Source organism: Macaca thibetana, chromosome 8, assembly GCF_024542745.1.
Source record: "Macaca thibetana thibetana isolate TM-01 chromosome 8, ASM2454274v1, whole genome shotgun sequence".
Taxonomy (NCBI): domain Eukaryota; kingdom Metazoa; phylum Chordata; class Mammalia; order Primates; family Cercopithecidae; genus Macaca; species Macaca thibetana.
Window position 1 is genome coordinate 31747264 of NC_065585.1, and position 27124 is coordinate 31774387.

General features: G+C 33.0%; 1 protein-coding gene and 1 pseudogene across 5 annotated transcripts in view; one reads left to right on the top strand and one right to left on the bottom strand.

Annotated features, from left to right (window-relative positions):
* CSMD3 (CUB and Sushi multiple domains 3) overlaps positions 1-27124 on the top strand; it is a 1234985-nt gene that overhangs the window by 41558 nt on the left and 1166303 nt on the right. The window lies entirely within an intron of this gene.
* On the bottom strand, positions 22271-23073 carry LOC126961540 (60S ribosomal protein L18-like; annotated as a pseudogene).

Here is a 27124-nt window from a genome sequence, read left to right on the forward strand (position 1 = left end):
TACCATTCACTGCAAACCTTTAAAATGCACAATTCAGTATTTGAGTATATGGAGGGGTTGTACAGTCATCCCCACAATCTAATTTTAAAACACTTTTTACTCTCCCCCACAACACACACACCAAAGAAACCCTGTATCTATTAGCATTCACTCACGATCCTCCCCTCACCCACTTCCAGTCCCAGGAAGCTGCTATTCCGTTTTTTTAATCTCTATATGTTGTCTATTCTGAAAATTTTTGTATAGAGTCATAAAATACATAATCTTTTGTAACTTTTTTTTTCTTTTTCTTTTTTTTTCACTTAGCAAAGTGTTTTCCAGGTTCAACCATGTTGCAGCGTATATCAGTACTCGGGATTTTTTGTGGCAAATAACATTTATTTAGACATTCATCAGTTAATGAACATTTGGATGGTTCTACTTTTTGGCTGTTATAACAGTGCTGCTATGAAGTTTGTGCACAAGGTTTTCTGTGAACGTATGTTTTTGTTTATCTGGGATCTATAGTTAGGAGTTGAATTTTTCAGTCATAGAGTAGCTTTATGATTAACTTTTTGAGGAATGGTCAAACTGGCTTTACCAATTTACATTCCTCCTAGCAATAAACATGGGGAATAATCCCTCCACATTCTTGCCAATGCTTGTTATATATATGTACAAAACTATCCTTGTGGGTGTGGTTTTGATTTCACCTTCCCTAATTACTAATCATACTAAACTTCCTTCTTTTTTTTTTTTTTTTTCCTGCAACAAAGAGGAATATGCTCAAGACAATTTTTGAGATCATCTTTAAGGTTCAAACACAGGCCTTGTCCATCAACTTCCTCTCATCCCCCAACATCACTCAGTTTCATCACTATTCTTCCACTTGCCCTTCTTGGCTTCCAAGCTTAAATTTATACAATTATTTTAGGATTAGAAAACTTTTTTATCCAAATTTGACCCTGCTGAAGCAGTCATGGCTGGAAAATAGTGAGATCTATATTCCCACATATCTGAAGTGCTGTAGGGACACAAAGTCTGTGGTTTGCATACTGAAAATTACTGTATTGAACAATGTTAATTATAAACACAATTCTAGAAAAGCAGTAAAGTAATGCAGAATGAGTGAAGCAATACATGATGTCCTAGATGAAAATAACATTAGTGGAAAAGTGCCATTTCTCGCAACTCATCTATAAATGTAATGGCATATTAATAAAAATAGCAATAGGATTTTTAGCGATGTTGACAATTCTTTTGAAGGATCAACTTTCATGTGTTGGCAGGAAAATTCTGAAAAGTAAAAGTAAACTAGGGATTTGCTTTTCCAGATATTACACTATAGTGTTCCTATAGTTCCTATAGTATTTCCAGTTCCTATAGTGTTACTGTAATTAAACTGTGTCACTGATGCAATAATGATACATAGTACAATGAAACAGAACAGGGAATCCAGATATAGACCTGGGTTGTGTCATTTCCAGCCAGCAGAGAAAGACTGGTATGTCGTTAAATAGCTTTGTGACAATTGGATATCCACTTGAGAACAGAAAATTAATATAATTATTTCATACCTTAAGCAAAATAAATTTCAGATGGATTAATAAGCCAAATGTGAAAAATAAAAGTATAAAATTACTAGAAGAAAATACAGAAAAACATTTTACAATCTTGGGGATGGGGAGAGTTTCCAAGATCTAAACTCCTGGATTAATAGATAACAATGGTTAACACTATGAAGCATTCGCTATGAACCTATACTGCTCCAACTCACTTAATGTTCACAACTTTATTTGTGAAAGTTCAAAAATTATCCCATTATACAGATGAATAAATGGAGGCACAGTTAACTAACTTGCTTAGGGCCACATAACATTTAAGCAAAACCTGCTGCTTGAACTCAGCTGTCTATTTCCAGAGTCTGTGTTTTGTTTTATTTTATTTTATTTTAGTTATTTATTTATTTTATTTTATTTTATTTTTGAGATGGAGTCTCCCTCTGTCGCCCAGACTGGAGCGCAGTGGCAGGATCTGGGCTCACTGCAAGCTCCGCCTCCCGAGTTGACACCATTCTCCTGCCTCAGCCTCCCGAGTAGCTGGGACTACAGGTGCCCGCCACCATGCCCAGCTAATTTTTTGTATTTTTAGTAGAGACGGGGTTTCACCATGTTAGCCAGGATGGTCTCAATCTCCTGACCTCGTGATCCGCCCGCCTGGGCCTCCCCAAGTGCTGGGACTACAGGCATGAACCACCAAGCCCGGCCTAGAGTCTGTGTTCTTTACTCAACACTTTACTTCCAAAACTATTAGAGATTCAAAATATAACATACATTAAATTTTAAAAGCCAAATTGAAGGCAAATCTTTGTAACACTATAACAAGTAGGCTAGAAGGAATTCCTGTAAATTAATAAGATAAAGACAAAAACATTAGACAAAGACCAACAGCTCGATAGGAAAATAGGTAATGAATTTAAAGAGATCATAAAGAAGAAACGCAAATGTTTACATAACACATGAACAGTTGCTCCATTTTATTAACAGTCTGGAAAAAAACAAGTTTCACGATAGAGATATCTTTTACCATTCAGATTAACAAAATTTAATCAAATTGATAAAATCTACCATTAGGATAGTTTGTAAGGCATAGTGTGTTATCATACCAAATTGACAAGGGTATAAATTAATTTAACATTTTGGAGGGAAAATTTTCCAGTTCCTATAGAAACTAAAAATAGGCCTTATCTTCTTTCCAACATCTGCTCGTTTATTCTTACAACAAATATTCTATCAATAAATATTTCAACAAATATTCTTTCAACTTCAACAGTGCCTTTTATGTGTCAGGCACTGTTGTATGTGCTGGGAATAAAATAGTGAAGAAGACAAAATTCCTGTTATATAGCTTGTATTTTAGGTTGCAGAGATAGGCAGAAAAATAAGTAATAAATAAATAATATATCTGGTAGTGGTAAGTGTTATAAATGAATAAACTGTGGTTATATAGGAATTTTGGAACTTCTTATGCTTTATGTGTTAGACAATTTATACCACAAAGTTACAAGGATCTTCTGTGTTGCCCCTTAAAGAGAAACTATTTCTTTGGATATTCTACTTTGATACAAATTAATCAACTGATTAAAATATTTACTTAAAAAGGTACTGAGATATAAAGACACACGATATCTTAGCACTTGAGGATTTTTCAGTCTTTGTAAAAAAAAGAGAAATTACCCCCAAATTTATTCACTAGTCAATTTTTATGTATGTCAGATGATGAAAAATTGCTGAATAAGTGGAATGTAAGTTAATGCCCTCTATACTAGAGTGGAAGTCCAAACTCAAATCTACATTTAATAGGACTGGTGCCTTGGAACGTTGAGAAACACTTACCCTTATTAGTTGTACTCCAGTAAATGCCTTATTAAAACTGTGAGATTGCTTTAGGACACTTAGAAATAGTAACTGAAGTGGTTAAGTATGTTTTCATTGTACACAGTTTACCACTCAGTAACATGTGTTATCTACAATTCTCATGAAGAATACAAGTCTTCTGGTTCACCTAAGAACTTCATAATATTACGTTACTACTTAATACATGATCCCCAATGGGAATCATATTTTATTACAAAATCTGAGCACTATTAGGTGCATTTAAAGCATAATTAAATCCTTTCTCAAGTAATTCCTTAGAGGGTTTTTTAGAAGAAGTAAATATAGCATAGTTAATTTAATTAAGTATGACATGGTTAGTGAAATGGACATCAATTGTCATTTGGAGCTCCTCTCCTCACTGATTTCAATTTGGGAGGAAGAAAATCAATTGTAATTGTTGGCAGGAGAGAAGGAATGGATGATATCAAAGCTGGCTTCTCTTTCGGGAATCAGTTACCACTGAATTTTCTTAGAAAAGAAAAGGATCTTCACAGTATTAGAACATTGTTAAAAGAAATAATTACTAATTGAAGGTAATTTCAAATAAAACAACAGAAAGTAAATGATTATTTAGCAAAGGTACAAGACCAGGGAGCGGCAATGATGGCAGAAGGCTCTGTAATTAGAGAAAGTTAAATGGCAGGAAATTTAACATCTGTAATGGTTACACAGAAATAGTTGCTAAAACAATAACATACTTTCCTTCATATATCATTTTATGCTTTCAAATTTTAGATTTCCAATTTTTAAATTTTGAGATTAGGCCGTCAAATTAGCATTGATAGCCTAAGCATTACTATCTCATTATGTAAGCATTACTGTTTCATTAAAGTCATTAATTATAAATGTGGAAAGAAAAAGATTCATAAACTAAATGGTTAGTCTCTTAAAATGCTAACCGTTCCTTATGTTTGTACAAGATATCAAATTTAATTTATTTGCATAAGCCATAATGATTTCAGGATAAAAAAAAAACGTAGTCACTGAAACAGTATCACGTTGTATGTATTCAAAGAAAATGTATATGACTACTTTGTAATTCATGGCATTTTTAAAAGTATACCATGACATTTCATGCCCCTATCCCTTGGGTCTTGATTTTTCTCTCTTTGCTATGAGGCTGTTCCTCTTTTTACCTTCAAATTCTCAGTCGTCCTTTAGGACAAAACTCAAAATCACATCTTCGGCTAAATCTCCCCAAAATCCTTCTTAGTACCTTATTAACACCTTGATTATAGTACTTAACATAGTTATGTTTTTTGTTGTTTTCTTTCAATACATTCAATTTCTTGAATGCAGGATGTATGTCTTTCATGTACATGTTGATGCCATCTAGCAAAATTCTTTTCGCTTGGTAGGCTAATAAATGCTCATTAACTTGAATAGTCTGAAAGCATCAAAGATCAAAGTTTTATAAACTATTTTATAGAATTATCTTATAATTTTCCTTTGATGCACTAAAATGGAAAACACATTTTGAAGAGGTAAAAATTTTCATGAAAATTTAGATATATAGCACTAGAATTTTTTAAAGTGGAAGATACTTTGGGATGTGATCCAGCATTTTTAGGAAATTTCCCCTCCAGGCCATACTTTCATTTAAAAGGTATAAATTCAACCCGGATGGGTTAAATGACAAACTTAGTGTTTTCTAAATTTTGTTCTAAGGTATATAAAGTTAATATGTATTCAGAAAAAAGAATTTCTATGAAAAATATGTTTTAGAAACATTCAATATAATATTCTCCCTATCTTTGGAAATTCACAGTGCATGTACATATATTAGAGATTTCAAACATTACTGGAAACAGTAATCCTGTTTAACTTTAACTCAGAATTTCCCAAGTATGTTTACCATTAAAGCCCTCGTGTGTGTGTGTGTGTGTGTGTGTGTGTAATTCAACAAATTATTAGAGTCTTTTCAGTACCCAGTTATAAAAATGCTAGACTATGCTTGTACTTGCCAACAAGCTATTTGGGGGCAAAATCAACTTCAGAATGCAGACTCCATACATTTTCAGTGTACTTTAAGCTGCAAATATCTATTATTATAATAAACATCACTTTACAAAATAAAGCATATGGGTGTTTTATAACATACTTAAGGATATATTATTTTATTTAATCCTACAAATGCTTCTTTTTTTCAGATAGATACAGAGAAAAAGGCTTCTCAAAAGTTAAATTTTATATTATAAGGTTTTCATAAAAAATAAAATTAGGGAGCAAAATGATAGATTTCCTGACCATGAAGAGTCTCCCATCATGAGTTCCTTCCAATGTCCATGTGTAGAAGAGTTAACACAAATAAAACTAACAGCTTTTATTATCTGTTATAATGTATGCATGCTTCCAAGTTGTGTTTGTTAACCTTGGAACTACACAAAATTGTACCACTGGTGAAACTAGTGTGCACCTTTCTCATTTTCCTTCTCCAATAACTTAACAAGAATTGGTGATTTGCTAGTAGCACAATTTGTTCACTGTAACCTTGAGAAGACTGCACTTCAAATTATTTCCAATATATTGAAGTGGAAATGTCAGGTACCTCCTCATGAAATATGTTCATCATGACTTCTCCAGCTGCATTTTGCCTTTCAGGTCAAGCGCCTCTTTCAGTCTAAAGGATGGGTTAAGTTTTTTTAAAAAGTTTATTTTGTTTCCTCCTAATAAGTTACTTTTATATCTTAATGATTCATTTTCAGTGCGAAGTCATTGAGCCTCAATGGCTTCTTGAGTGTTTTGCAGTAAACAGGAGATCAAAAGACCTTATCTAATTAGCTTTCAAAATGTTGGTTGCCAAAAATTTCAAATTATCAATAGTATATACCAAACATAACATTCCCTTTAGATTTTATGGTGTACAGTAGTAAAGTATAAGACATAAGTCTTTTTCTCACCTGACATAGAAAGGAAAGATGCATACTTTTGAAGCATGCTTATGTGATATATAAGATCATTATATGTTATAACAACAAAAGAGTAAATTGTGCCATAAATCAGAAAATACGCAAACATATGGTTTTATATATATGTAAAAAATACATGTGTGTGTGTGTGTGTGTGGACAAAAGCAGAGAGAAGAGGATATTTAGTGTGCATTGGAAGGAATATAAAGTCATCATCAGTTGATGAAACTACAAGGAATTTTCTTCCCCAGTTGCTCTCCTTGCTTTTGACTGTTGCTTCTTAGTGAAGACCATTGAAGACAATATATGTGAAAGTTCTTCATATATTGTAGCACATAAAATATTAGATTCATCACTCATTAATCATTTCCTAAATGTGTTAAACAATAAATCATTACAGTGATAAGATTCAATTGATGTATTTTGTACTCATTCTCTAATACTTGAGAATCTAATGATCCATATTATTCTAGAATCAGTATATTATTCAAGTTAATAATGAGGTACTCAGAGCCAAATCTCTCCTAGCTTTGACCTCAGTTAAGTTATTTAGGCTTTCTTGCTCATTCCCCCATCTATAAAGTGAAGATAATAGTAATGAATATCTGATAGAGTGGTAGATAAGATTAAATAAATTGATATAAGTGATATCAGAGAGAACTCCCATAGGCACTGCACAGGCATCAGGTTAAATTGTGTCTAAATCATAGCCATTTCCTCATAATTATTTAGGGCACATACATCTGTCCATTCCTTCCTCTTGTCCTGTGCCCACTCTCCTGTCAACTCCTAAGCAACAGAGGTGAAATGCATCAGCACACTTTATTGATTTGGTGTAAGAAACATTTACCTATTTAATAATTATAATTTACATAATTCCATATTATCTGTGGATCAGTATCCAGTACTTCTCCTATAATGTGGACCGACAGCACCTTAAACAAAAGTTCTTTGTAATTTACTCTCAACATTAATGATAATTTGTTGTTTTTACAGTGGTTTCAAGAAAGACTTTGAGTACTGGTTTTGTCAGTCTTTGAGTATGTGATTCCTCTGAGTCTATTTTCTACTATAAGGGTCAAATTAAGAGTATTTAGATGAGATGTGGGGATAACATGAGAAAATTACAGTAATGCATGTAGATTAGCTTTCCACACTTAGTAAGCACTACATGTTAGCAGCTGCATCTATATTGTTGCTAATCAGAACACTCTTGCTTTGTTTCATTATCTTTCTCTTCCTTTTTACTCCCTCTTCTTTTTCCCCTTCTTGTTCTTCATCCCCTTCTTCTGCCAGTCATTCTCATGTTCTTTTTTCTTTCTAGATCCTCCTTTTAAATTCTTTCTTCTGCTTAAACTCCACATACAGTTCTGTCAATTGCATCTTCTTACACATATTTAATTATTTATTCATTCCCACATCTGACATTCATAGTGGGTCCTTATTTTATAATTCCAGGACCATTATGCAGTATTTTATGTTTTTATTAAATAAAACTTCAGATTTAATCAAGAGATATATTTACTAATTAAAACATCCCCCAACCTAGTTATAACTTTCCATAATTTCTTAATGCTATGCATTGTCACAGTTATGACATTGCTGTTCTAATACAAATAATTACTTCTAAACCCATGGAACTCTGTTAGAAATTTATTCAAAATCTCATATACAAACTAATTATCCCATGTTACCACCATGGAAAACCAACAGGAGCATCTATATATATTTGCTTTGCTTCTCTAATTACTACAATGTTTTATTATACTAAACCAATTTAAGAAACACTTAGAATATCTGAATACTTGAAATGTGTGTAAGTAGTGCCTATTGTTAGTTCCTCCATCTAGGTCAAGTTTTGTTTCACTTGAATATGGATCTTTCCTACCTAGTTTCTTAATCTTAATATTTGAAGATATTTTTGGTGAATCTACCTAACCATGTACATACTAAATTCATTTTATATAATTCTAATGGGATATGTGAGAGTTTGCCAGCATTTGTTTGCCAGTATTCTTCGCGCCCATTTGCAGTTTCTATTTCCCCAGTGCCTTGTCAACTTCTGATAAATCAAGGTGCTTTCCCAGTGCTGTTGACAACATGAAGCATCTTTCCTCTGCCTCTCCAAATATGAGGTTTTCATATTGAGATAACAGTGAGAAATGTTATTTTGCAGACATAAGCTGATTTCTTCTAAGGTTTTCAAGACGTAGGGTCTGAAATAAATTTCAGATACTTTCCATGATACATTTTGAGAAATAAAAGTATGATTAGAATAAATGTGTAAACTCATCAGGGGACAATGTCAAAAGACAATGCCTATTTAAACACATTATTCATTCCTTCATTTAGTCACTTATGCATGAAGAATTGTCAGTTCCTTTTTAAGTGTTAGACCCTTGGCTGAACAGCTGTAGATATAAAAGATAATAAGACAAAGAATTCCCTTGTTAATCTATTGATTTTACTGATCATTAGAGGAGTGATATTTTCTGTAATTACAAAATACCACAAAAAACTCTGAAGGAGTTCACCACCTAGTGATGGAAGAAACAGAATAAGCTAATTAGTTAATTAATTAAAAATGTGATGTACTCTGTAATGAAGATAACCAGGAAGTCCAGTAAAATTATTCTGAAATTTTAGAAAATGTTCCACAGAGGAAATGTATACGTGGGTCCTAAAGTATAAAAACATTTCTTCAATTTAAGAAGTTAGGAGAGAAAATTCTACAGAAAGGAAACCTCCTGGGTCAGTGAAATGCTGCATGGAGATTGTTTTGGCGTTGATATGTTGGGTGTATAGGCTGGAGACAGTAACAGATTTGAAAGGAAAAGCAGACGCAAGACTCAGAGGATAGAAATAAATAAGCCCAGGGAACTTGCCCTGTGTCCACCTCATGTACCGTCTCAAAAAAGTTCACTATAGAGTGGAAAGAAGGGAGAGAATCTTATATTCCATAGTAGATAGTTTGTTAACTTGACAATGTGGAGTCATCACATTTTTAGCAAGAGTGACACTATCAGTCTAGGTTTTATAAAATAACCTGGGCAATAATACACACAATGCAGTATAACAACGGAGTCTAGGATAAAGAAAATAAAGCAGAAAATAATAGCAATAATGTCAGGAAGAATTCAGTGATTAAATACTATGAGTCAGTCACTATGTTAAATGCTATATAGTATCATTTAATATTCATAAGAATCCTTAAAGGTGGGTACTTTTGCTATGCTCAGTTTTCAAAGTGGGAAGGGTAATCATTTGTCTCAGGAGCATCTCAATTTTAGCATTAAAAATCCTGTTTGGGGAAAGCCCTCAGTCCTGTATAAACCGAGATAGTTTGTCACTCTAGGTCTTGAATTAAGTAATTCTCCCAGGATCAAACAGCTAGCATATGGTGAATCAGTCTGAATTTAAATTCAGACAATTTGACTTTCAAAACATGTGTGTCTTTAAGCAAGTTACATAAACTCTTTACAATTTAGTTTCTTCAAGGGCAGAGTAAAGACAGTGTAAATTTCTACCCCAGAGAATGTTTTAATGATGACAATAAAATGATATGCATAGAAATGCTTAGGTCAATATATGGTACATCAAAACTCTTCAACACATTAGCCACTTTTTTGTAATTGCACTATTTTTATGTAAATATTTTGTGGGAAAGATAAGAGAATAAACTGATGGGGGGGGGAATAAAGAGAGCAAACTGAGGGCCCAAGTTTTTTGTGGTTTTGTTTTTGTTTTTGTTGCTGTTTTTAGCTTTAGAGATTGGATTTTAATTTTACTAATTTTGGAAGAACATGAAGAGGATCAATTTCCTTATGAGAAATAATAAGGTTTGTGTTTTAAGTATTCAATTTAAAGTGCAAGAGAATATTCCTTTTGTCCTGAATATGTGTTCTTGTTATATTCCATGCTGTTAACAGTGGGAATTAGCCACAGGTGAGTAGGTCTTCATCATACTGAGTCATACAAACTGACTATGAATCCCAGTAGACTTTTTATATTTTATTAAAAGCTTTGTTGTAAGATGTCATTTTACATCTTGATTTATTTTTACAAGTATTACCCAGTAATGAGGTAGAGGTAGAAAAAGAGAATAGAAGGAGTATTTTCTATGTCCTCAAAGGCATCTTTAACTCAGAAACTTCCAGCGCTCTTACACTCATGTTTTAATTATCCCCATGGTGCTTTAGAGGCTCATGATAAGCAGGTATTTTATTTGATTACCAAATTTGTCTCAGTAGCTAATATTTGTTTGCTAAAAAAATCTTTGAAATAGAAATCAGTAAAGCTAAAATTGTGAAAAGCACAATTCAAATAGCTGAAGATATCTTTTCTTACAGGAATATATGCTGGTAAATTAAGACCCTTAGCAACTGTAATAATGTAAATGTTTCTCTTTAGATTGAATTTTTATGGGAATTTTTTAGCTTGGTGGTCTATTTTAAGAAATATAGTACACATATTCAGTTCAATATAACTACCATGTATGGTGACCAACTATGTGCCAGACATTGGTTTAATTGCTGCAAACAAAATTTTTTTAAAAATTAAAGATGTTGGTCAAATTCAATCAAGTGGCTAAAAATGGTACTAAATAACTCCAATTTAATGGGCTACATGACAAATCAGATGGTCAAAGGTACAAAGCAAGTTAATTATCTTCTGTTTAAAATTTTTTTTTCAGGAGATAGTACCACAATGCATTATTCATTCATCTACTCTAAATATCTGGTTTCTCTCCCTCATTTTCTCCCTCAAATTAATTAATATCTGATATCTCCATTATATTCCATTGCCACTTTTTACTTCATGCTGCTACTATTTTTCATGGGAACTATTATGTTTGTCTCTTGCCTCATCTCAATCCTGCACATGAAATACAAATCTGATTATGGGATGTCCCCTATGTAAAATCTTGTATTTTAGCTCTGTATTACCTATATAGCTTAGCATAGCATATAAAGATAATCAAATATTGGTTGAATGAATAAATTAATGCATCCCTTTCTGGCCTATTCAGGCTTATCTTTAACTCTCCCCAAAACATAGCAGGATATCTAGTTCAACAGGACTAAATGAATATGCCACAATGTAATCCACAATATAATATGCTTCTGGTTCTTCTACCTGACACTGCGCTTCTGTCCAGTAAACCATTCAATTGTTCAACTATAGTATTAGGTGTCAAATTAAGAGTATTTAGATGAGATGTGGGGATAACATGTGAAAATCACAGTAATACATGTAGATTCTTTTTCCATACTTAGTAAGAACTACATGTTAGCAGCTGCATCTATAATGTTGCTAATTCAAATTATTTTGCTTTGTTTCATTATCTTTCTCTTTCTTTTTACTTCCTCTTCTTTTTGCCCTTCTTGTTCTTCATCCCCCTTTTCTGCCAATCATTGTCATGTTCTTTTTCTTTCTGGATCCTCCTTTTAAATTTTTTCTTCTGATTCTTCTGGATTCTCCTTTTGAATTCTGTCTACATTTGTGTTACGAGGTCCTCTCCAACTTCCCATACATATTTTACTTCCTCTAAGAGAATTTAAAGTCTCCTTGTTTCTGCTGTTCTCTGCAACCATAAAATTTACTATGAATACCTGGAAAGTATGGATTTTATCTTATTTATCTTAGTTCCTTACTTGCCTCCTGTGGTACTTGAAAGACAGTAGCTTCCTAATGTATATGCTGATTATCAAAAGCTTATATAAAGTGGGCAAGTGATGTAGAATTACTACTGTATTCATAAAAGTCATTTATCAGCCTATGACATTTTACAGTTTACAAAAAGTTTTACAGACATTATCTCATTCCAGTCTCATTCATATGAGGTCACTTATTGTGATGGTAACTCTACTAAAATGAGGGAAGAAATTTCTGTCTACATTCCTCCAAAACTGTTGGATTCTTAACAACGAAACCAGCAAGTATGTATGTAATTAATGAATAAAAAATAGCTTGAATTTTGAAATCTAAACCATCATTTCATTTGTTTTGAATCTTTTTTAAGAGGCAACAGAATGGTCTTATATATAGGAACACTTCCAATTTAAAATGTTCCTTGGCTTTCTTGCTCAAAAATATCATTTTCCCAGGTTTAGTTTTAAAAATCTGAAATGCTTTATAATGTATATGCTCTATATATGCCACTGCTGGAAGCTCTCTTGTTTCATGCCACCCTTTTGTATAAAATTTGGATCATATTTTCTTCTGCACAAAGACTTTCTGATTTAGTGTGCTTGAGAAACATTTGAAGTAATAGTTTGCAACAAAATTATTGGGCTTAATCCAAATTGATTGTTTTTGGTAAAACTAAGTGAGGCTCAGTAATCTTATTTAATAACCACTGCAGTTTATTCTGATGTAGTGGTCTGTAGATCACATTTTTGAAAGGATTGGTGAATGTAGTCTAATTGCTATGATTGGTATTGAGTGCCATTTGTTGCTTTGGGGGTTCAAATATCAGTATCTTTAGGCTTTGGTTTTCTTGCTTGTAAAATATGATTTTTAAAAAATACATATTGAGATGGAGAGAGAGATCAGTTCTAACAGAATATGCCAGTATTGTGCTAGTCAAAAAGAGTGCAGGACCAAATAAATGTAAAGCTCTTATTTATTAGATGTTTCCTATGTGCATGCACTGATCTAAATTGTCTTTATGCATCAACTCAATTCATATTCAAAATCACCTTACTTAGCGACATATATTTTCGTCTTCATTTTAGAGAGAAGGAAAGTGAGTCATAGAGAAAGCACATAATATGCTCAGGAGCCCACAGCTTGTAAATGGTCAAAATGAGATTGAAATCCAGGAAGTCATCTTTGTAGACATCTACTACCCCCACTCTTAAACACTATATTTGGACTCTGCCTACAAAAATAAAAAAGGCAAGGGAGGGAAGAGCTAAAGAGAATACTGGCATATCTTCTCCTGCATTTCCATATATTTGGGCTTTTCCAAAACATTTTGTATTTTTGGCACAATATTTCTTAAACTGCAACTAAAATTCAAGGCTGTTTCAGAGGAACAGTAAGAATGGTGTCACTAAAGATTTTCTACTATTTGACTATCTCAACTTTATATTTAAAGGTTCATACAAATGTCTAAAAGAAAAACATGAATGTCCCCAAATAAAATGTAATGCATGTAAATAGATAATTTTCATATAAAAATGACCTGTAAATATGAGGAAAATGTTCAATGGAATTTTAATAAAAAGCAAATTAAAACCACAATGTGATAGCATCTTTTCTGAATTGTGTCTCCTAGTGTTTTCCAATTTCTTCTTTTCTCTCCCCATCCCTGCCATAAACTTTAAATATTATTGCTTCCCAAGTACCATCTTGGGTATTTTATCTTTTCCTACAGAATTCCCTTAGGAGATTTTATCCTCTTCCATAGTTTCAAATAAATGTTGAAGAATCCACAAATTCAATCCCCAGCTCTGACATATTCCTGGGGTACAGACTTATATTTGACACTTTTGTTCCCACAAGAAAAATCAATGCCAAAAAGTGTTAGGAAAAGCCATGATGTGAAGTCAGCACAAGGTTTATTCAGCACCTCTACTTGGTAATGTATTCCTATTCAGCATTGAGACCTGGCACACCATTCAAGGAGCATGTATGGATTCAGTGAGCTCATTTTTCTTTGATACATTACATCATAATGACTAGACATAAGCAAGATCTGTCCTTAATGTTTTAGGACATTGGTAAATTGTTTCATTTTCGTGTCTATTTTATTGTGAATGATTGTGGTTTTTATTTTTATTTGTGCAGAATGCTCATTTATTTTTCTTTTTAAGATATTAGGGTAAAGTTTGAAGCCTCTGAGAATGTAAAGTTTGAAGAAATACAATGAGGTTCATTTTGATCATGTCTGTTTTCAGTGCCTGCAGATAATCCAGGTAGGAATATGTACTAACTAGTGATGTTAGGGTTTTAGGATTTTATGGTTTTCAGAAAATTGGGTCCTGGTAATTGACTTTTGAATTATTTATTAGAGTTCAACAAGTTTCCCAAAATTAAATTGTTTGAGCCAGATGAGCAGTTTTTCACAGGATGATCACTCCTGTCTTTCATTATCATATTGCATGATCATTATGCATATTCTGGTTACTAAGCTATTCACTAAACTTCAATTGTATCCATCTATTTTGATTATAGGAACTAACAGAGCAAAACAAATTTAGACTCTGTTTTGGGTGCCCACGCTGGGATTCTGCAAACTCATTTTATCCTTTGTCAGGTGACTTTCCACTAGGTTCCACAAGTAAAAGGTGGTAGAAAGAAGACAGAAAGAAAAAGGAGGAGAGAAAACCCTGGCATCTTCCTGTGTTCCTGTGTTCTTGCTTTGTTTTGACTAGCAGGGGAGCTCAGTGTGGATTTTCATTTAATTCTCCAGATTCTTCTAGCACTTTTCAAAACAGCCTCCTTATGCCTTCTCAGATGTACCACAACGAACTGACTGATTTCCTATCTTTTGAGAACTGGGTTCCAGATCTTTGGACCCTTTCAACGAACCTATGCATTCTAATAGACCAAAACCTTTGCCTTTGTTTCTCCAGCTCTAGAGATGGAAGCTGCTGTTATTTCCTATCTGACACCTCAGTGTTTCACTTTATTTCTCCTTTAGCAGCTTCTAAACATATGTTATTTCTATTGAAACACTTAGTATGTTTTTTCTCTTCCTGGCTGGATCCTGACGGATACACTATATAGATTTCCATCCGAAATCTTCAAAAATGAATAGTGCTTTCTCTTAGAGGAATCAGAATTCATTTATTAAGCATATTTTGAGTGCCCTCCAAATGTCAGGTACAGAGTTGGGTGCTAGGGTTTCTAAGTGTTAAGGTAAATAAAATATTTTCTCGAGAATACTTCAGTTAGTAGAGGAGAGAGAGAAGTCAATAATTATTATAGATTATGACAAAAGATTCGTATTTCAGCTTTATGGAGGGGACATGAGCTAAACTATCAAGACATGTTTTTAAGTATGGTGGAAATTTGGGGTAAGAGATGAATATTGAGAGGTAAGATGAAACACACCCTATATATTTGTGTATTCCAGGTTGTTTTTAAAGTCAGTAAGAAATAATAATGCAGTTAATCTTAAATCGTATGCATTAGATAAGTTGCATTAGCAACAGTTGAAGAATGTTTTGGTAGGGGGAGCACTTGAAATCAGAGGGACCAAGTGAGAAGGTGTGGTCACCCAGCTAGTGACACAGCATCTGCATAAAGGAAACCAGAGTTGGAATAAAATGATATAGATCCAGAATTACTGATAATAAAAGACAAGAGTGATCAGCCTGTGAAAAACTGCCTCTCTGGTGCAAACTATTTAATTTTGAGAAACTTGCTGAACTGTAACAAATAATTCAAAAGTCAACTACCAGAAGCCAATTTTCTGAAAACCCTAAAATCACTCCTTAGTGCATATTACTACCTGGATGATCTGCAGGCACTGAAAATCAACATCATCAAAATGAACCTCATTGTGTCTCTCCAAACTTTACATTCTCAGAGCCCTTATCTTTCTGAATTGTGCTTCTATCTTAATAGACCAGATGTGTCTGCTTTTTGCCTCTTTCCACTCAACCTGGCTCCTCAACTGTCTTTTTTCAAACGTGCATCTCTCCATTTCTACTTCTCCTGGGGGTGCCTGTGTCAGACTCTACAGTTGTAATAAGGACTATTTTAGTAGAAATATGTGTGTCCCTTTTTCTGTTTTTGTTAAATCTGTCTTCAATACTGTGAAATATATCATTCTACAGCACAGATTTGCACAGGTAACTACCTTGCTTAATCTTGTTATTGTTTAAACCGATCCCATCCTTGCCCATCTCTCCACTTTCATGCATTAACTTTCCTAATTCCCCTACTCTTTTTCAGTACACAGCTACCTGAACTCCTTAAGACTTAGGTTCTTTCATTTCTCCCTCTGTGCCTAAGTGCTATTCCCTCTCAGCAGAGTGTCCATTCCTCCTCTTCATCTTAACCCATGCTTTCACAGATTTTCTCATTGCCTTAAAAATTTAACCTCTATGAAATTCTAGAGTGTTTAACAACTATTTTATTTATTTATTACCTTTATTTATTTTGAGACAGAGTCTCGTTCTGTTTCCCAGGCTGGAGTGCAGTGGCACGATCTCAGCTCACTGCAACCTCCAATTGCCATGTTCAAGGGATTCTCCTGCCTCAGCCTCCCACGTAGCTGGGATTACAGGACTGGTCCACCACACCCGGCTAATTTTTGTATTTTTAGTAGAGATGGGGTTTCATCATGTTGTCCAGCTGGTGTGGAACTCCTGACCTCCAGTGATCCTCTCACTTAGGCCTCCCAAAGTGCTAGGATTACAGGCGTGAGCCACCACGCCTGGCCAACTGTTTTAAAATTCTTATGCAGAAGTGACTAGTAACCATATGCTGAGTAGAATCACAACGTTTATGAGACTTCTAATATAGACTCAAAGGATTTCCTCATTCAAGATTAGTCTCTGATTCTGCATTTTGGTAGGTGGTATTAATGTTCAGGAAAAAAAATTACTAAATTAAAGTACCTTAATTATGCTATACTTCACTTAGTTATTTTTTCCAAAAAATATTAAAAAAATGATAAAGAGAAAAATCACCACCCACCAAAATGATAAAGGACTAAAATGGATAACTACTAAAGAAGTACAAAAAGCTAAAAATAAAAAAGACTGACTCATCACTCATTGTAAATGCAAATTAAATAAATGTTGGCAAAGCAAAACTGTAATAATATTTTTGATTATCAAGTTTTAAGTATTTAAAAATCATAATAACTAATGCTAATGAGGATGCTGTGAAATTAACATTGACTTAATTAAATATTCTTAGAAGCTTAGTAGGCACAATATTTTAAAATAATAATTTAGTAATACATACAAAATACCTTTATATACTTTAAAGAATTATAATTTTGTAAAAACAATTCCACATCTAGGACTCTAAGCAGATGTTCAGATGTGAATCCAAAATGTTTGTTATAGTAATATCTATAAGGGTAAACATTTTAAACAGAAATTCTCAAGCAATATTGAGATATTTAAACAAATTTTGTTCAATTAACTGTAATTAGATATATAAAATGTATTAATTTTTAGACACACTAATGTAAATTAAATAAATGTAACTCTGAATACGTGATATAGTCATAAGAATTCCAAAATTATCTATTTGTGAATGAGCAAAACTAAAATAGAAATGAGTAAGTTAAAATAGTATCATAGGTTATCTCTGTGTGGTGGGATTATGAGTTATTTTCTTTATGCTTTGCATGTTGTGTTTCCTAAATTTTTCACTTATGGCCTTTTTTATAAAATCATATTTTACCTCCTTTATTGAATTGGCCATTTGATTATCTTATTAATGTGTTTCTTGCCCTTCAAGGCCATGCAAGGAACATGTACCTTTTGTTTTCTTCATCACTGTATCCCTAGAAACTACCATAACATGGGCATTAAAGTGCTTTAAATGTGGGCTTAATAAATAAAAAAACTTGACAGCACATTAAAATAAGGATTTTTTTCTCCAAAAGAGGTAGATTTATTCTAATGAAGTTTAAGCTTTGGAGCCTTACATTTGTTCAAGCCCTTCAAAAACACTAAATGGACATTAGTAGTCTTATTTCTGCAATTTTGCATTCTTTTTCTTAGGGTGAGGTCCCCAAAAGAATAAACTTCAGGCCTTTAAAAACCTAGATCTGTTTCTGTTTCTGGGATAGTCTTTATTTTTATTAATTTCTTCTTCATATATAAATGCTTCATTTTGCAGAACCCCTTGTAATTCCCAGATATGCTATATAAATTGATTTCTCTCACACCTTAATTATTCTATGAAAATCATTTAATTTGTGTTTCTCTTCCCACTTGCACCTGGGAGACCATTTTAGCTTACCTGTAGTGATAAATTCATACCAGCTGTGTCAAATAAAGAAAAAACCTTCTAAAATAATTCAACAACTTTATTGAAGAGAAACATCTATTTTTGAAGTCAAGAAACATTGTGCGAGCTTGGCATTTATATATGGAGACGGGATTTGGATCTATTCCTAGCTGAAAGAGCTGACTGCCTGGAAAAGGCCTGAGGGAAGAAGTGAGAAGCAGTCTTCTGAGGTTTGCCTTTTTCTCTTTCTTTTCTTTTTCTTTTTCTTTTTTTCTTTTGGCTTATTTGTTTTCCTTCAGACTGCAGGACATCAAGACACGGTTTTCTGGCCACATCACATATTCTGAAAAGCATTTGGTCTCTGAGTGGCACATATCAAAGACAACATGAGAATATAAAGCATTCCTTGGGCAAAAGGGAACCATCATTTGGTGACATAAGTCAAAAAGTAATTGCTTTAAATATCTACTTGCTTGAGAAACAGAATATAGGCATAGTTTAAAATCATTTTTGTGTTATTACGGAAGTTGATTGTTTAAGCAGTTTGGTTTTGAGTTTGGATGTGTTAATAAATTGTGGTTGATGTTCATTGCCAGTCTCTGCGAAAGTGGCAGTAGTTATTTATTTATCTGCAAGCTGTGAAAACATTAGTCTATATTCAGATCCATTTCAATAAAGGGCATTTACAGTGGTTCATATTTTTCTAATTCTTTCTGTTTTTCTTTAAATTAAAAAAGGAAACACATTTGCAGTTTTTATATGTATATATTCCAGTAATATATTCAGGAAAATATCGTTCAGAGACAGGGAATTTTCAACTATTGTTTTATTCACACCTTAGTTTGAAACATTTTATGATGTGATGATAAGCAACTTGAAGTTAATTGAAAAGAAGTGTCCTGTTAAATTAGAATAAGATAAACCTGCAAAAGCATAATTTTCAACAAAAGGTAAAATTACAACTCTAATGTAAATATCAAAATGAACATGTTAAACAGTTTATTTACTCATTAATTAATGAGGGAATCCCACAGATACTATAACTGGTAAAAAAAAAAAAAAGAACCTTTCGAAGAGCAGACACAGTACAGATCATGAATATTGAAATGAATATGCAAATAAGGGCAAGTTTGCCTTTTTCTACAGTGAGGTGGGAAGTGATTTAAATAAACATCTACTGGACGGGATCAAATTTGCATGTGACAAGACAGGAATTAGTTTGCATTGCTATCAATTTTCCACAACTTGCAGAGCTGTAAGATAGCTTTCATAAAACAGGAATCTGATGAACAGGAAGGGTGTACTCTAGTGCATAAATAATGCATAGTTTCTATTTAATGATGCATATTTATAGATTTTCCTGCACATATAAGGCTACTGAAATATAGTCATTGTTTTCTGTTTTGTAGATATAAGATAAATCTCAACTTTGTTCAAAGATTAAAAAGTACACAAATACTATATTATTAGAATAATTTCCAAGTAAAATAAAATGTCATTGAATTACAAAGGGGGCTGGAGAAGCTGAAGATAAGAGATCCATTGCAACCACATTCTTTTATAGCCACGTTCTTTCTATTTTTATTACTGATACCTTATCTGCTTAGGTGCTGGAGCTAAAAACTTCTTAGGCTACATATCCAACCTATCACTTAGCCCTATGGTCAGCCTCCACTGTCTGTTTCAATCAGTTCACTTCATTTTTATTGCCTTCTTCCTAGAACAAATAAATTTGCAATGGTTATATGCCTTGTGGAATATTGTTATATCTTCCTTACCGGAACTGTTGTATTTACTTTTATTTTATACCATTATGTTATCCACAAAATACTCAGAACGTGTGTGTGTGTGTGTGTGTGTTAATTCTCAGAAAAAATTCTCTTTTTAGCAAGAGTTCATATGCAAGTTTTTTTTTTAATTCCATGCAGAAGACAATAATAGCATGTTTTTTTTACCCAAATGGGTTAATGTTCATTATAATTTACTTCCTCTCCTTTTGACTACACTAAAATTATCCTGCTGTGGAAAATAAAAGATCTCTTTTCATTAACCCACTATTTCCCAGAGAAATTATTTTTAAAATGTAAATGAAATGTTATTAGTATCTCAGTTAAAACCTAATGATAATACACAGGTTTTCACAGAATGGAATCCGAACTTCCTGTCATGGACTACAGGCTCCTTCGTGATCCCTTTCTATCTCATCAATTTCATCTTGTAACATTGCGCCTTGGGGCACATTGCACTTCTTTCAATTTCTTTTTTTTTTTAATTTATTTTTTATTATTATTATACTTTAAGTTCTAGGGTACATGTGCATAACGTGCAGGTTTGTTGCATATGTATGCTTGTAAAGTAGGGTTTCTCAAGTTTAGCTTCTTATGAAGGGCTTTCGGCACTGAAAAATATTTAGCAGTATTTCCAGCCTCTATCCACTAGATGCCAGTATTAATCACACACATACACACACACACACACACACACACACACACAGACACACACACACACTTCAGTGTGACAATCAAAATTGTTTTCACCCATTGCCAAATTTCCCGTGGTGGGGAGTGGCAGTATCTCCCCTAGCTGAGATCCACTGCATTAAAGCAGCAAACATTCTTGCACGTGGACATTCTCATGCAAATTTCCTCTACAAACAAGGCTCTTCTTAGGTTCCCTGCATGGCTTCCTCCTTTTTCACAAATTTCAACAAAACATCTCTTATTCTAAAATGCCTTTCTTGTCCACTCTAATGTAAAACTACTATCTATCCTATCCTCTGAGGATTAAATACTATTCTTTTCTTTATATAACTTACCACAATATATAATTAAAACATTTACTTATATAATATCTACCTCCTTAACTAGACTATATCTCTAAACAAGGAATGTCAGTTTTGTTCACCATTTCCATAAGTTTGTTTCTTTATCGTATATTCAGGTCTTGGCACGGGACTGACACTGAGGAGGCATTAGATATGTATTTTTTGAGTAAGTGAATGCTAAGTTGAGTTGAATTTCCTTTTCATAATACAGGATCTTCACATTACACCATATTCAGAAGTTCACAAATGACTCACTCTGCTTAGCAAAATTGTGATACCAAGAATAAATGTCGTTCTAAGGGTTATGTCTATAGTACAGAATGATGTTTTCTGTACATGTTATATTATTATTATTAATCCCATAATGGAACTTTTGGAGAAGCCATAAAAATCTATGGAATTCTGTGTAATTAAAGAGCTATAATCATTGTATCAGTCCTATTTATTTGTGTATTTATTTTATTCCCTGAGTAGTTTATCCATTTAAATACAAATTTATATGACCATTTTGAAAATCTTCCAAAAAAGCAAGCACACCGTTTTCAGGAGTGCTCCTCAAGTTTATTTTTTGGAAAATATATTTTAATATTTTTTCATCTACGTGCTACTTTGAAAGTATTGAATAAATAACTTTTGGCAGATAAATCATTACTCAACACAATCTGCTGTAACAATTTTGTGTTGAAAGCTTATCTTTATGCATAATGGTATTGAACCCCAATACAGATCTCAAAGCAAGTTAGTATGATTGAACTGAATTGCAGATGGTTCAACTCCAAGTGTGATGCTTTGCTAAAATTAGAGTTCCTATTGTTTGTAAAAATAAATATTTGCATGTTTTATAAATACTGTCTAACACAAACTCAAGTAGAAAAATTGAAATATGTACCTTCTTTGGATTAAAAATATAGCTCAAATGAACTAAAGCTCAGCTTTCAGATAGCTTGCACATAAGGCAAAATCTTAGGAAAGCTCCCAATTTGCACTGTAATGTTAGTTCTCTAGATTTCACTTTTGACTTATCAGCATCTCCAAAATTTGATAAGATAGATAAATCGCTTTCAGATATTATTTTATAACTGGAATATTTTATTTATGTATATACTGAAATAATGTGTTCTTTTCTGTATTTTAAAAATAAAATGATGTTAATGAAGGTAACTTTTTTTTTTTTTTCAGCATCTAAAATATTTTCAATAAGAGGGTAGGATCCAGGGTTTGTTTTTGTATCTTCGGCTGACCCTTCAGTCTCTAGCGCACTCGAACTTCTGGCCTTGGAGCGGATGTAGGGTTCCTAGGGTTTCCGGGGCCTTGCCAAATGCCGGTAAACCCCCCGGCCTTTTCGAGGACCAGAGAGCCAGATGATGCCACAGCCCTTGGGGGAGTCCAGAGCCAGCTGGTCGAAAGTGAGGATCTTGCCCAGCGCCCCGCCCCGCCCCGCCCCACCCCACCCTACTCCCCAGAAGATATGGCTGCGGGCCTGGCTGTCACGTGCAGCACACACACCTTTAGTTTGGGCACCTCCTGAACCCTCATATCATCCGTTATGACCTCCACAACCATGGCTGTTTTGTTTTCCCGGCCAGGAAGCCTCATCTTCTGGATCATCTGGGAAAGGGACAGAGGTGGCCGGTTGTTGCCACTCATAAACAACCTATTCAGCACAACCTGGTTGAATGTGGAGTTGGTTCCTTTGTCAGAAACCTGTACAGCTTGACCAACAGCCTCAGGTAGATATCCTGGCTGTTGGGCTCCTTGCGCCAAAACTTTCGAAACTTGCGCCAAAACTTTGTTGTGGCGGGTGTCAACTCCCATGATGGTGCCTCCTGCCTGGACAGGTCTGGAAAGAGAGAGTGGTAAACCTTCTTTTGATGAGGATTTTAAAAAATTGGATATCAATGTTGTATTTTTTACATATTAGTTTATTTTGGACAGCAAGCGCATAAATAATACAGAAAAGACAGAAGACAGAATTTGCCACCTACTGTTAAGTGTCTTGTACATTCCAACCCCTCACCTCCCAGTTTTTGAATGAAATGGTAAATTTTCTACAAAATATATTTTTGTTGTTATTATTATTTGAATCAAAATATGCATTACTAAACAGTTCTTGAACATGTATTTACTTTTAAATACCCTCATATAAGAAACATACCAAATTATTAAAGATATGTTTTAATATTTCATATTAAAGAAAAATTAATTATTAGAAATGTATACATCAAATAATTTTTATGCCTCAAAGGCTATTTGGAAGTGTCTACTTCAGGAACCTATTTTTTAATATCAATATCCTGCCTTTAAAAATAACTAAATTTTATCTTCTACGTTCAACTGAACAAATTTATAAATGTCCAAATTCATGAAAGACATTGAGTCATCTTATTAAAACAATGAGCTTGAGTTCATCTTAAATAAGACTTGCTAGATCAAGTAGATTTTGTTTATATTTTAAAACTACATTTGCTTTATTTTCAAAGTAGTTTTAAATAAGCTTAAATGCTCTTACATACTTATAATAAAATATATTAGAAAACCTTAAGTTTTACTTTAGCATTAGGTTGTATACTAACAATGCTGCCCAAATTAATTAAGAGCATGTTAAAATACAAATAAGATTTACTTCTTACCTGACCAAACAGCTTTCATTATAAGATGTTGCTTATATGTATTTTCATTCTGGTAGAAAGAGACTGCCATCATCATTAGGACTACAGCTAGGCAAATATTACAACCACATTTGGAAGGATATTTGCCATTTCAGCTGTGTGAAGATAACCAAATAGTTGGATAAACATGACTCGATACTCTGTACTGAATGTAACTTGCTTCATATAACTTATTAAACTGTCGAAGTATGATTTTCAAAAAGTTAAACATTACCCCCACACAACTATAGAATATACACAACTTAAAATTTTATTTAACTCATCAGTGATTAAACCATCAAAGTGTTAAAACTGGTTCAGAATGTATTTAAGATGTTGAAAATTTATAGGTACCAAAGAAAAAATATTGAAATCAGATTGCAAGTCTAGATACAAAACTGGGGCTAATGTCCTACAGGGCAATATAACAATCACCTCTGATATTATCTTTTCTACTAGATGGAAAATAATTGTTTCCCTACCAGGAAAAAATCAAGACCAGATGATTTCATAAAGCCTGTGCTTTAATCATTTGCCAATTGAGAAAATAAAAGTTACATTCATATAGATAATTAAATCATTGAGTGGGCATCTTAGACAGTGCTCCAGGGTGACACTAAAAGAACACAGCACTATTTTTGCCTAAAATTTTGGTAAAAAATTAGAATATCATAAACAAATTTAATTATATAAGACTTCTAATACTTATTTCAAGTTTTCTTTATCTAAGTAATTATGAAAACCATTATTCTAGTTCTAAATTATCCTGGCTTGTTCTTACTTCCTTTCTATGTTCTTCTTCTAATTCTTACGTAGGTCATTTCTCTCATCTTTTAGTCTTTCATAAGCTACTCCTATTTTATGTTGGCAGCATTTTAAAAAATCAAATCTCGCTAATACTAATTGCTGACTCTTCCGTAATTAGCAAATTGTTCTGGGGAACAATAATTTTTCAATGGTCCTTCTTGGCTTCATTGCTAAGGAGGGTTCCATCTTTCAGTGCTCTTCGTAAAGTATTGATAGTTTCTTATTTTCCTCAGCATGACACGTTTGTGTGTGTGTGTGTGTGTGTATTAAATAGTCTTTGGATTTGAATCCATCTGGAACTGTTTTCTACTGGCTGCCTCTGAACTCTGCCTACTGCTTTCAGTGGAAGGGGGAGAAATAACTTCTAAATTATAGTCTAAACTAAGAGTGAATTTTACATATTAGAAATATATTCTTGACAGACATTAGCACAGTATATGTTTGTTAACTGACTGATAGCAATATGGGCATCATTATATGTTATTAAGTCTCTTTTCTGGTGTAACAACTCTTTATTTTATGGGCTACATTATCAATTATTTGGGGAGCAAATGAGGATTTCCTTAGGCAGAATACCTGTTATCTAGTCCCATTATTGAATGATGCACCGTTCTTAGAATGACATCGTTTTTCACCATTATCTTGAGATTGATTTTGTAGGTGAGGGAAAGCCATAGAGAAATTTTGGTAAACTTCTTTATATAACATAAAATTCTACCTTTATTTAAATACAGAGTAAAGTGATGGTTACAACTTTCAAATAAAAAGTTGTTTTATATGTCAACTCGTAAAACGCTGTCTTCCAACGGTAAAAACAAACAGAATGATAAGTGCGTGGCCACGGATAAAGGTATAGGCAGCATTAATCTTACACTCATGCTAGATCCTCATGGTATTATGGTGTTCATTTTATTTTGTCTTTTATTTTTATTTTTTACCTTTTAACAACAAGGTGCATATGGCAGTGTACACAAAGAATAATTGAATAAGTAATAAGATCAGAAGGAGAGTTAAATAATTAAACCAACAACTCTTGCTGAGTTATATTAGGAATGCTTTCAAATGCCCTCAATTCCTCCACAGCTGAGCTCAAAATATTATAAGTAATATCGATGTTGGATTTGAAAAACTGTGAAAACGTCTTACTCCAAAAATATGTATTTCACTAGATTTCACTTGTCTGATATGCCTACTTTTAATGTGTTTATTCACATTTATTAAATATTAGTGTATGTGAAAGTAGGGTGACAAATGAGGAATGCAAATTTGAACTTCTATATTTTTCAGTATTTCCTAACACCAACCTTCTTATCTCTAGAAAAAATTTAAGGAAGCTGGAGGTAAGAGTGCTGTGGTCTGAATAAGAATTCAGACTTGTCTCATTCATTAAAATAATATGTCAAAAACATGCAAGAATATATGCCAATGTATTCTTCATATAGGTTTAAAATTTTTATTTTAAATCTTAATATTGACATGTATACTTTTCTTAATACCTCATAATCTAATTATCAGACTGTAGCATTTTTCAATACATGTGTTTCTGTGTCTATACCTATATGCTAAAGTGTGCTGTATATGATTGTTCTCTGCATTATTTACTTTACATAAGCACATTTTAATGTAAATATGGATAGATGATGATATTGAGATAAATGAACAAATATCTAGATATTATATATCTAGATATATGTAGAGAGAGAGAGAGAAATTTGTAGATATTCTTCCTAATAGAAAAATATTTAATTGGACCTGAATTTTAAAGAGATATTCAGTTAAATATTAATTCATGAAGTCCCATTGTGGCTTCACAGAAATGAAATGTCACATAATTCTTTCATATACATTTACTGAAATTGAGATATAAAGAATACGGACAACTCTCCCCAAAGGAGTAGTATAGATTACAGGGAACAATATATCATAGTGTATATCTATTGGTCTGTGAGTCAGGTGACCTAGGCATAGTTTCAGCTCTTTTAGCAACTTCATGTGATGCCTTAGATACGTGATAAATCCCCTAGGTTTTCGTAGCTTTTAATGACTCCAAAGTGACAAATTCTAAGGTCCTTTTCCATTTTTCATGTTAGTAACATTGAAGGAAAATTATTAACCCAAAAAGTAGACAAAATTTCAAAATACCAGTAAAGTTAATAAACGTCTTTATTTCATATATAAATGTATATATGTGCATATATATATACACACACACATATAATGTAAGCTGAAAATGTTGGGCTGTGTGCATTTATATACATATACATATTTAAACAATTTTTAATACACAAATTAAAAGGGAAAAAATATTGTGAGCAAGCGTGTGTAGTACCAATGGAGTAAAATAGGGATCAAAATAAAAAAGGTTTTGTGTGTGTGTGGGTGTGTCCATAAAATCAAATATAAACGTCACCAATTATTTTATTTTTAAATAAGTTAATAGAAAAATTGTTTTTTCAAGTAAATAAATGCAAAGATTTTTTTTTTTTTTTCCTGAGTGGTTTTGAGTACAGATTGAAGCAGGTGTTACATATGAAAGCACAGAATATAGGAATACCATCTGTGTGTGTCTACTTCTAGCCAAATTTTTTTTTA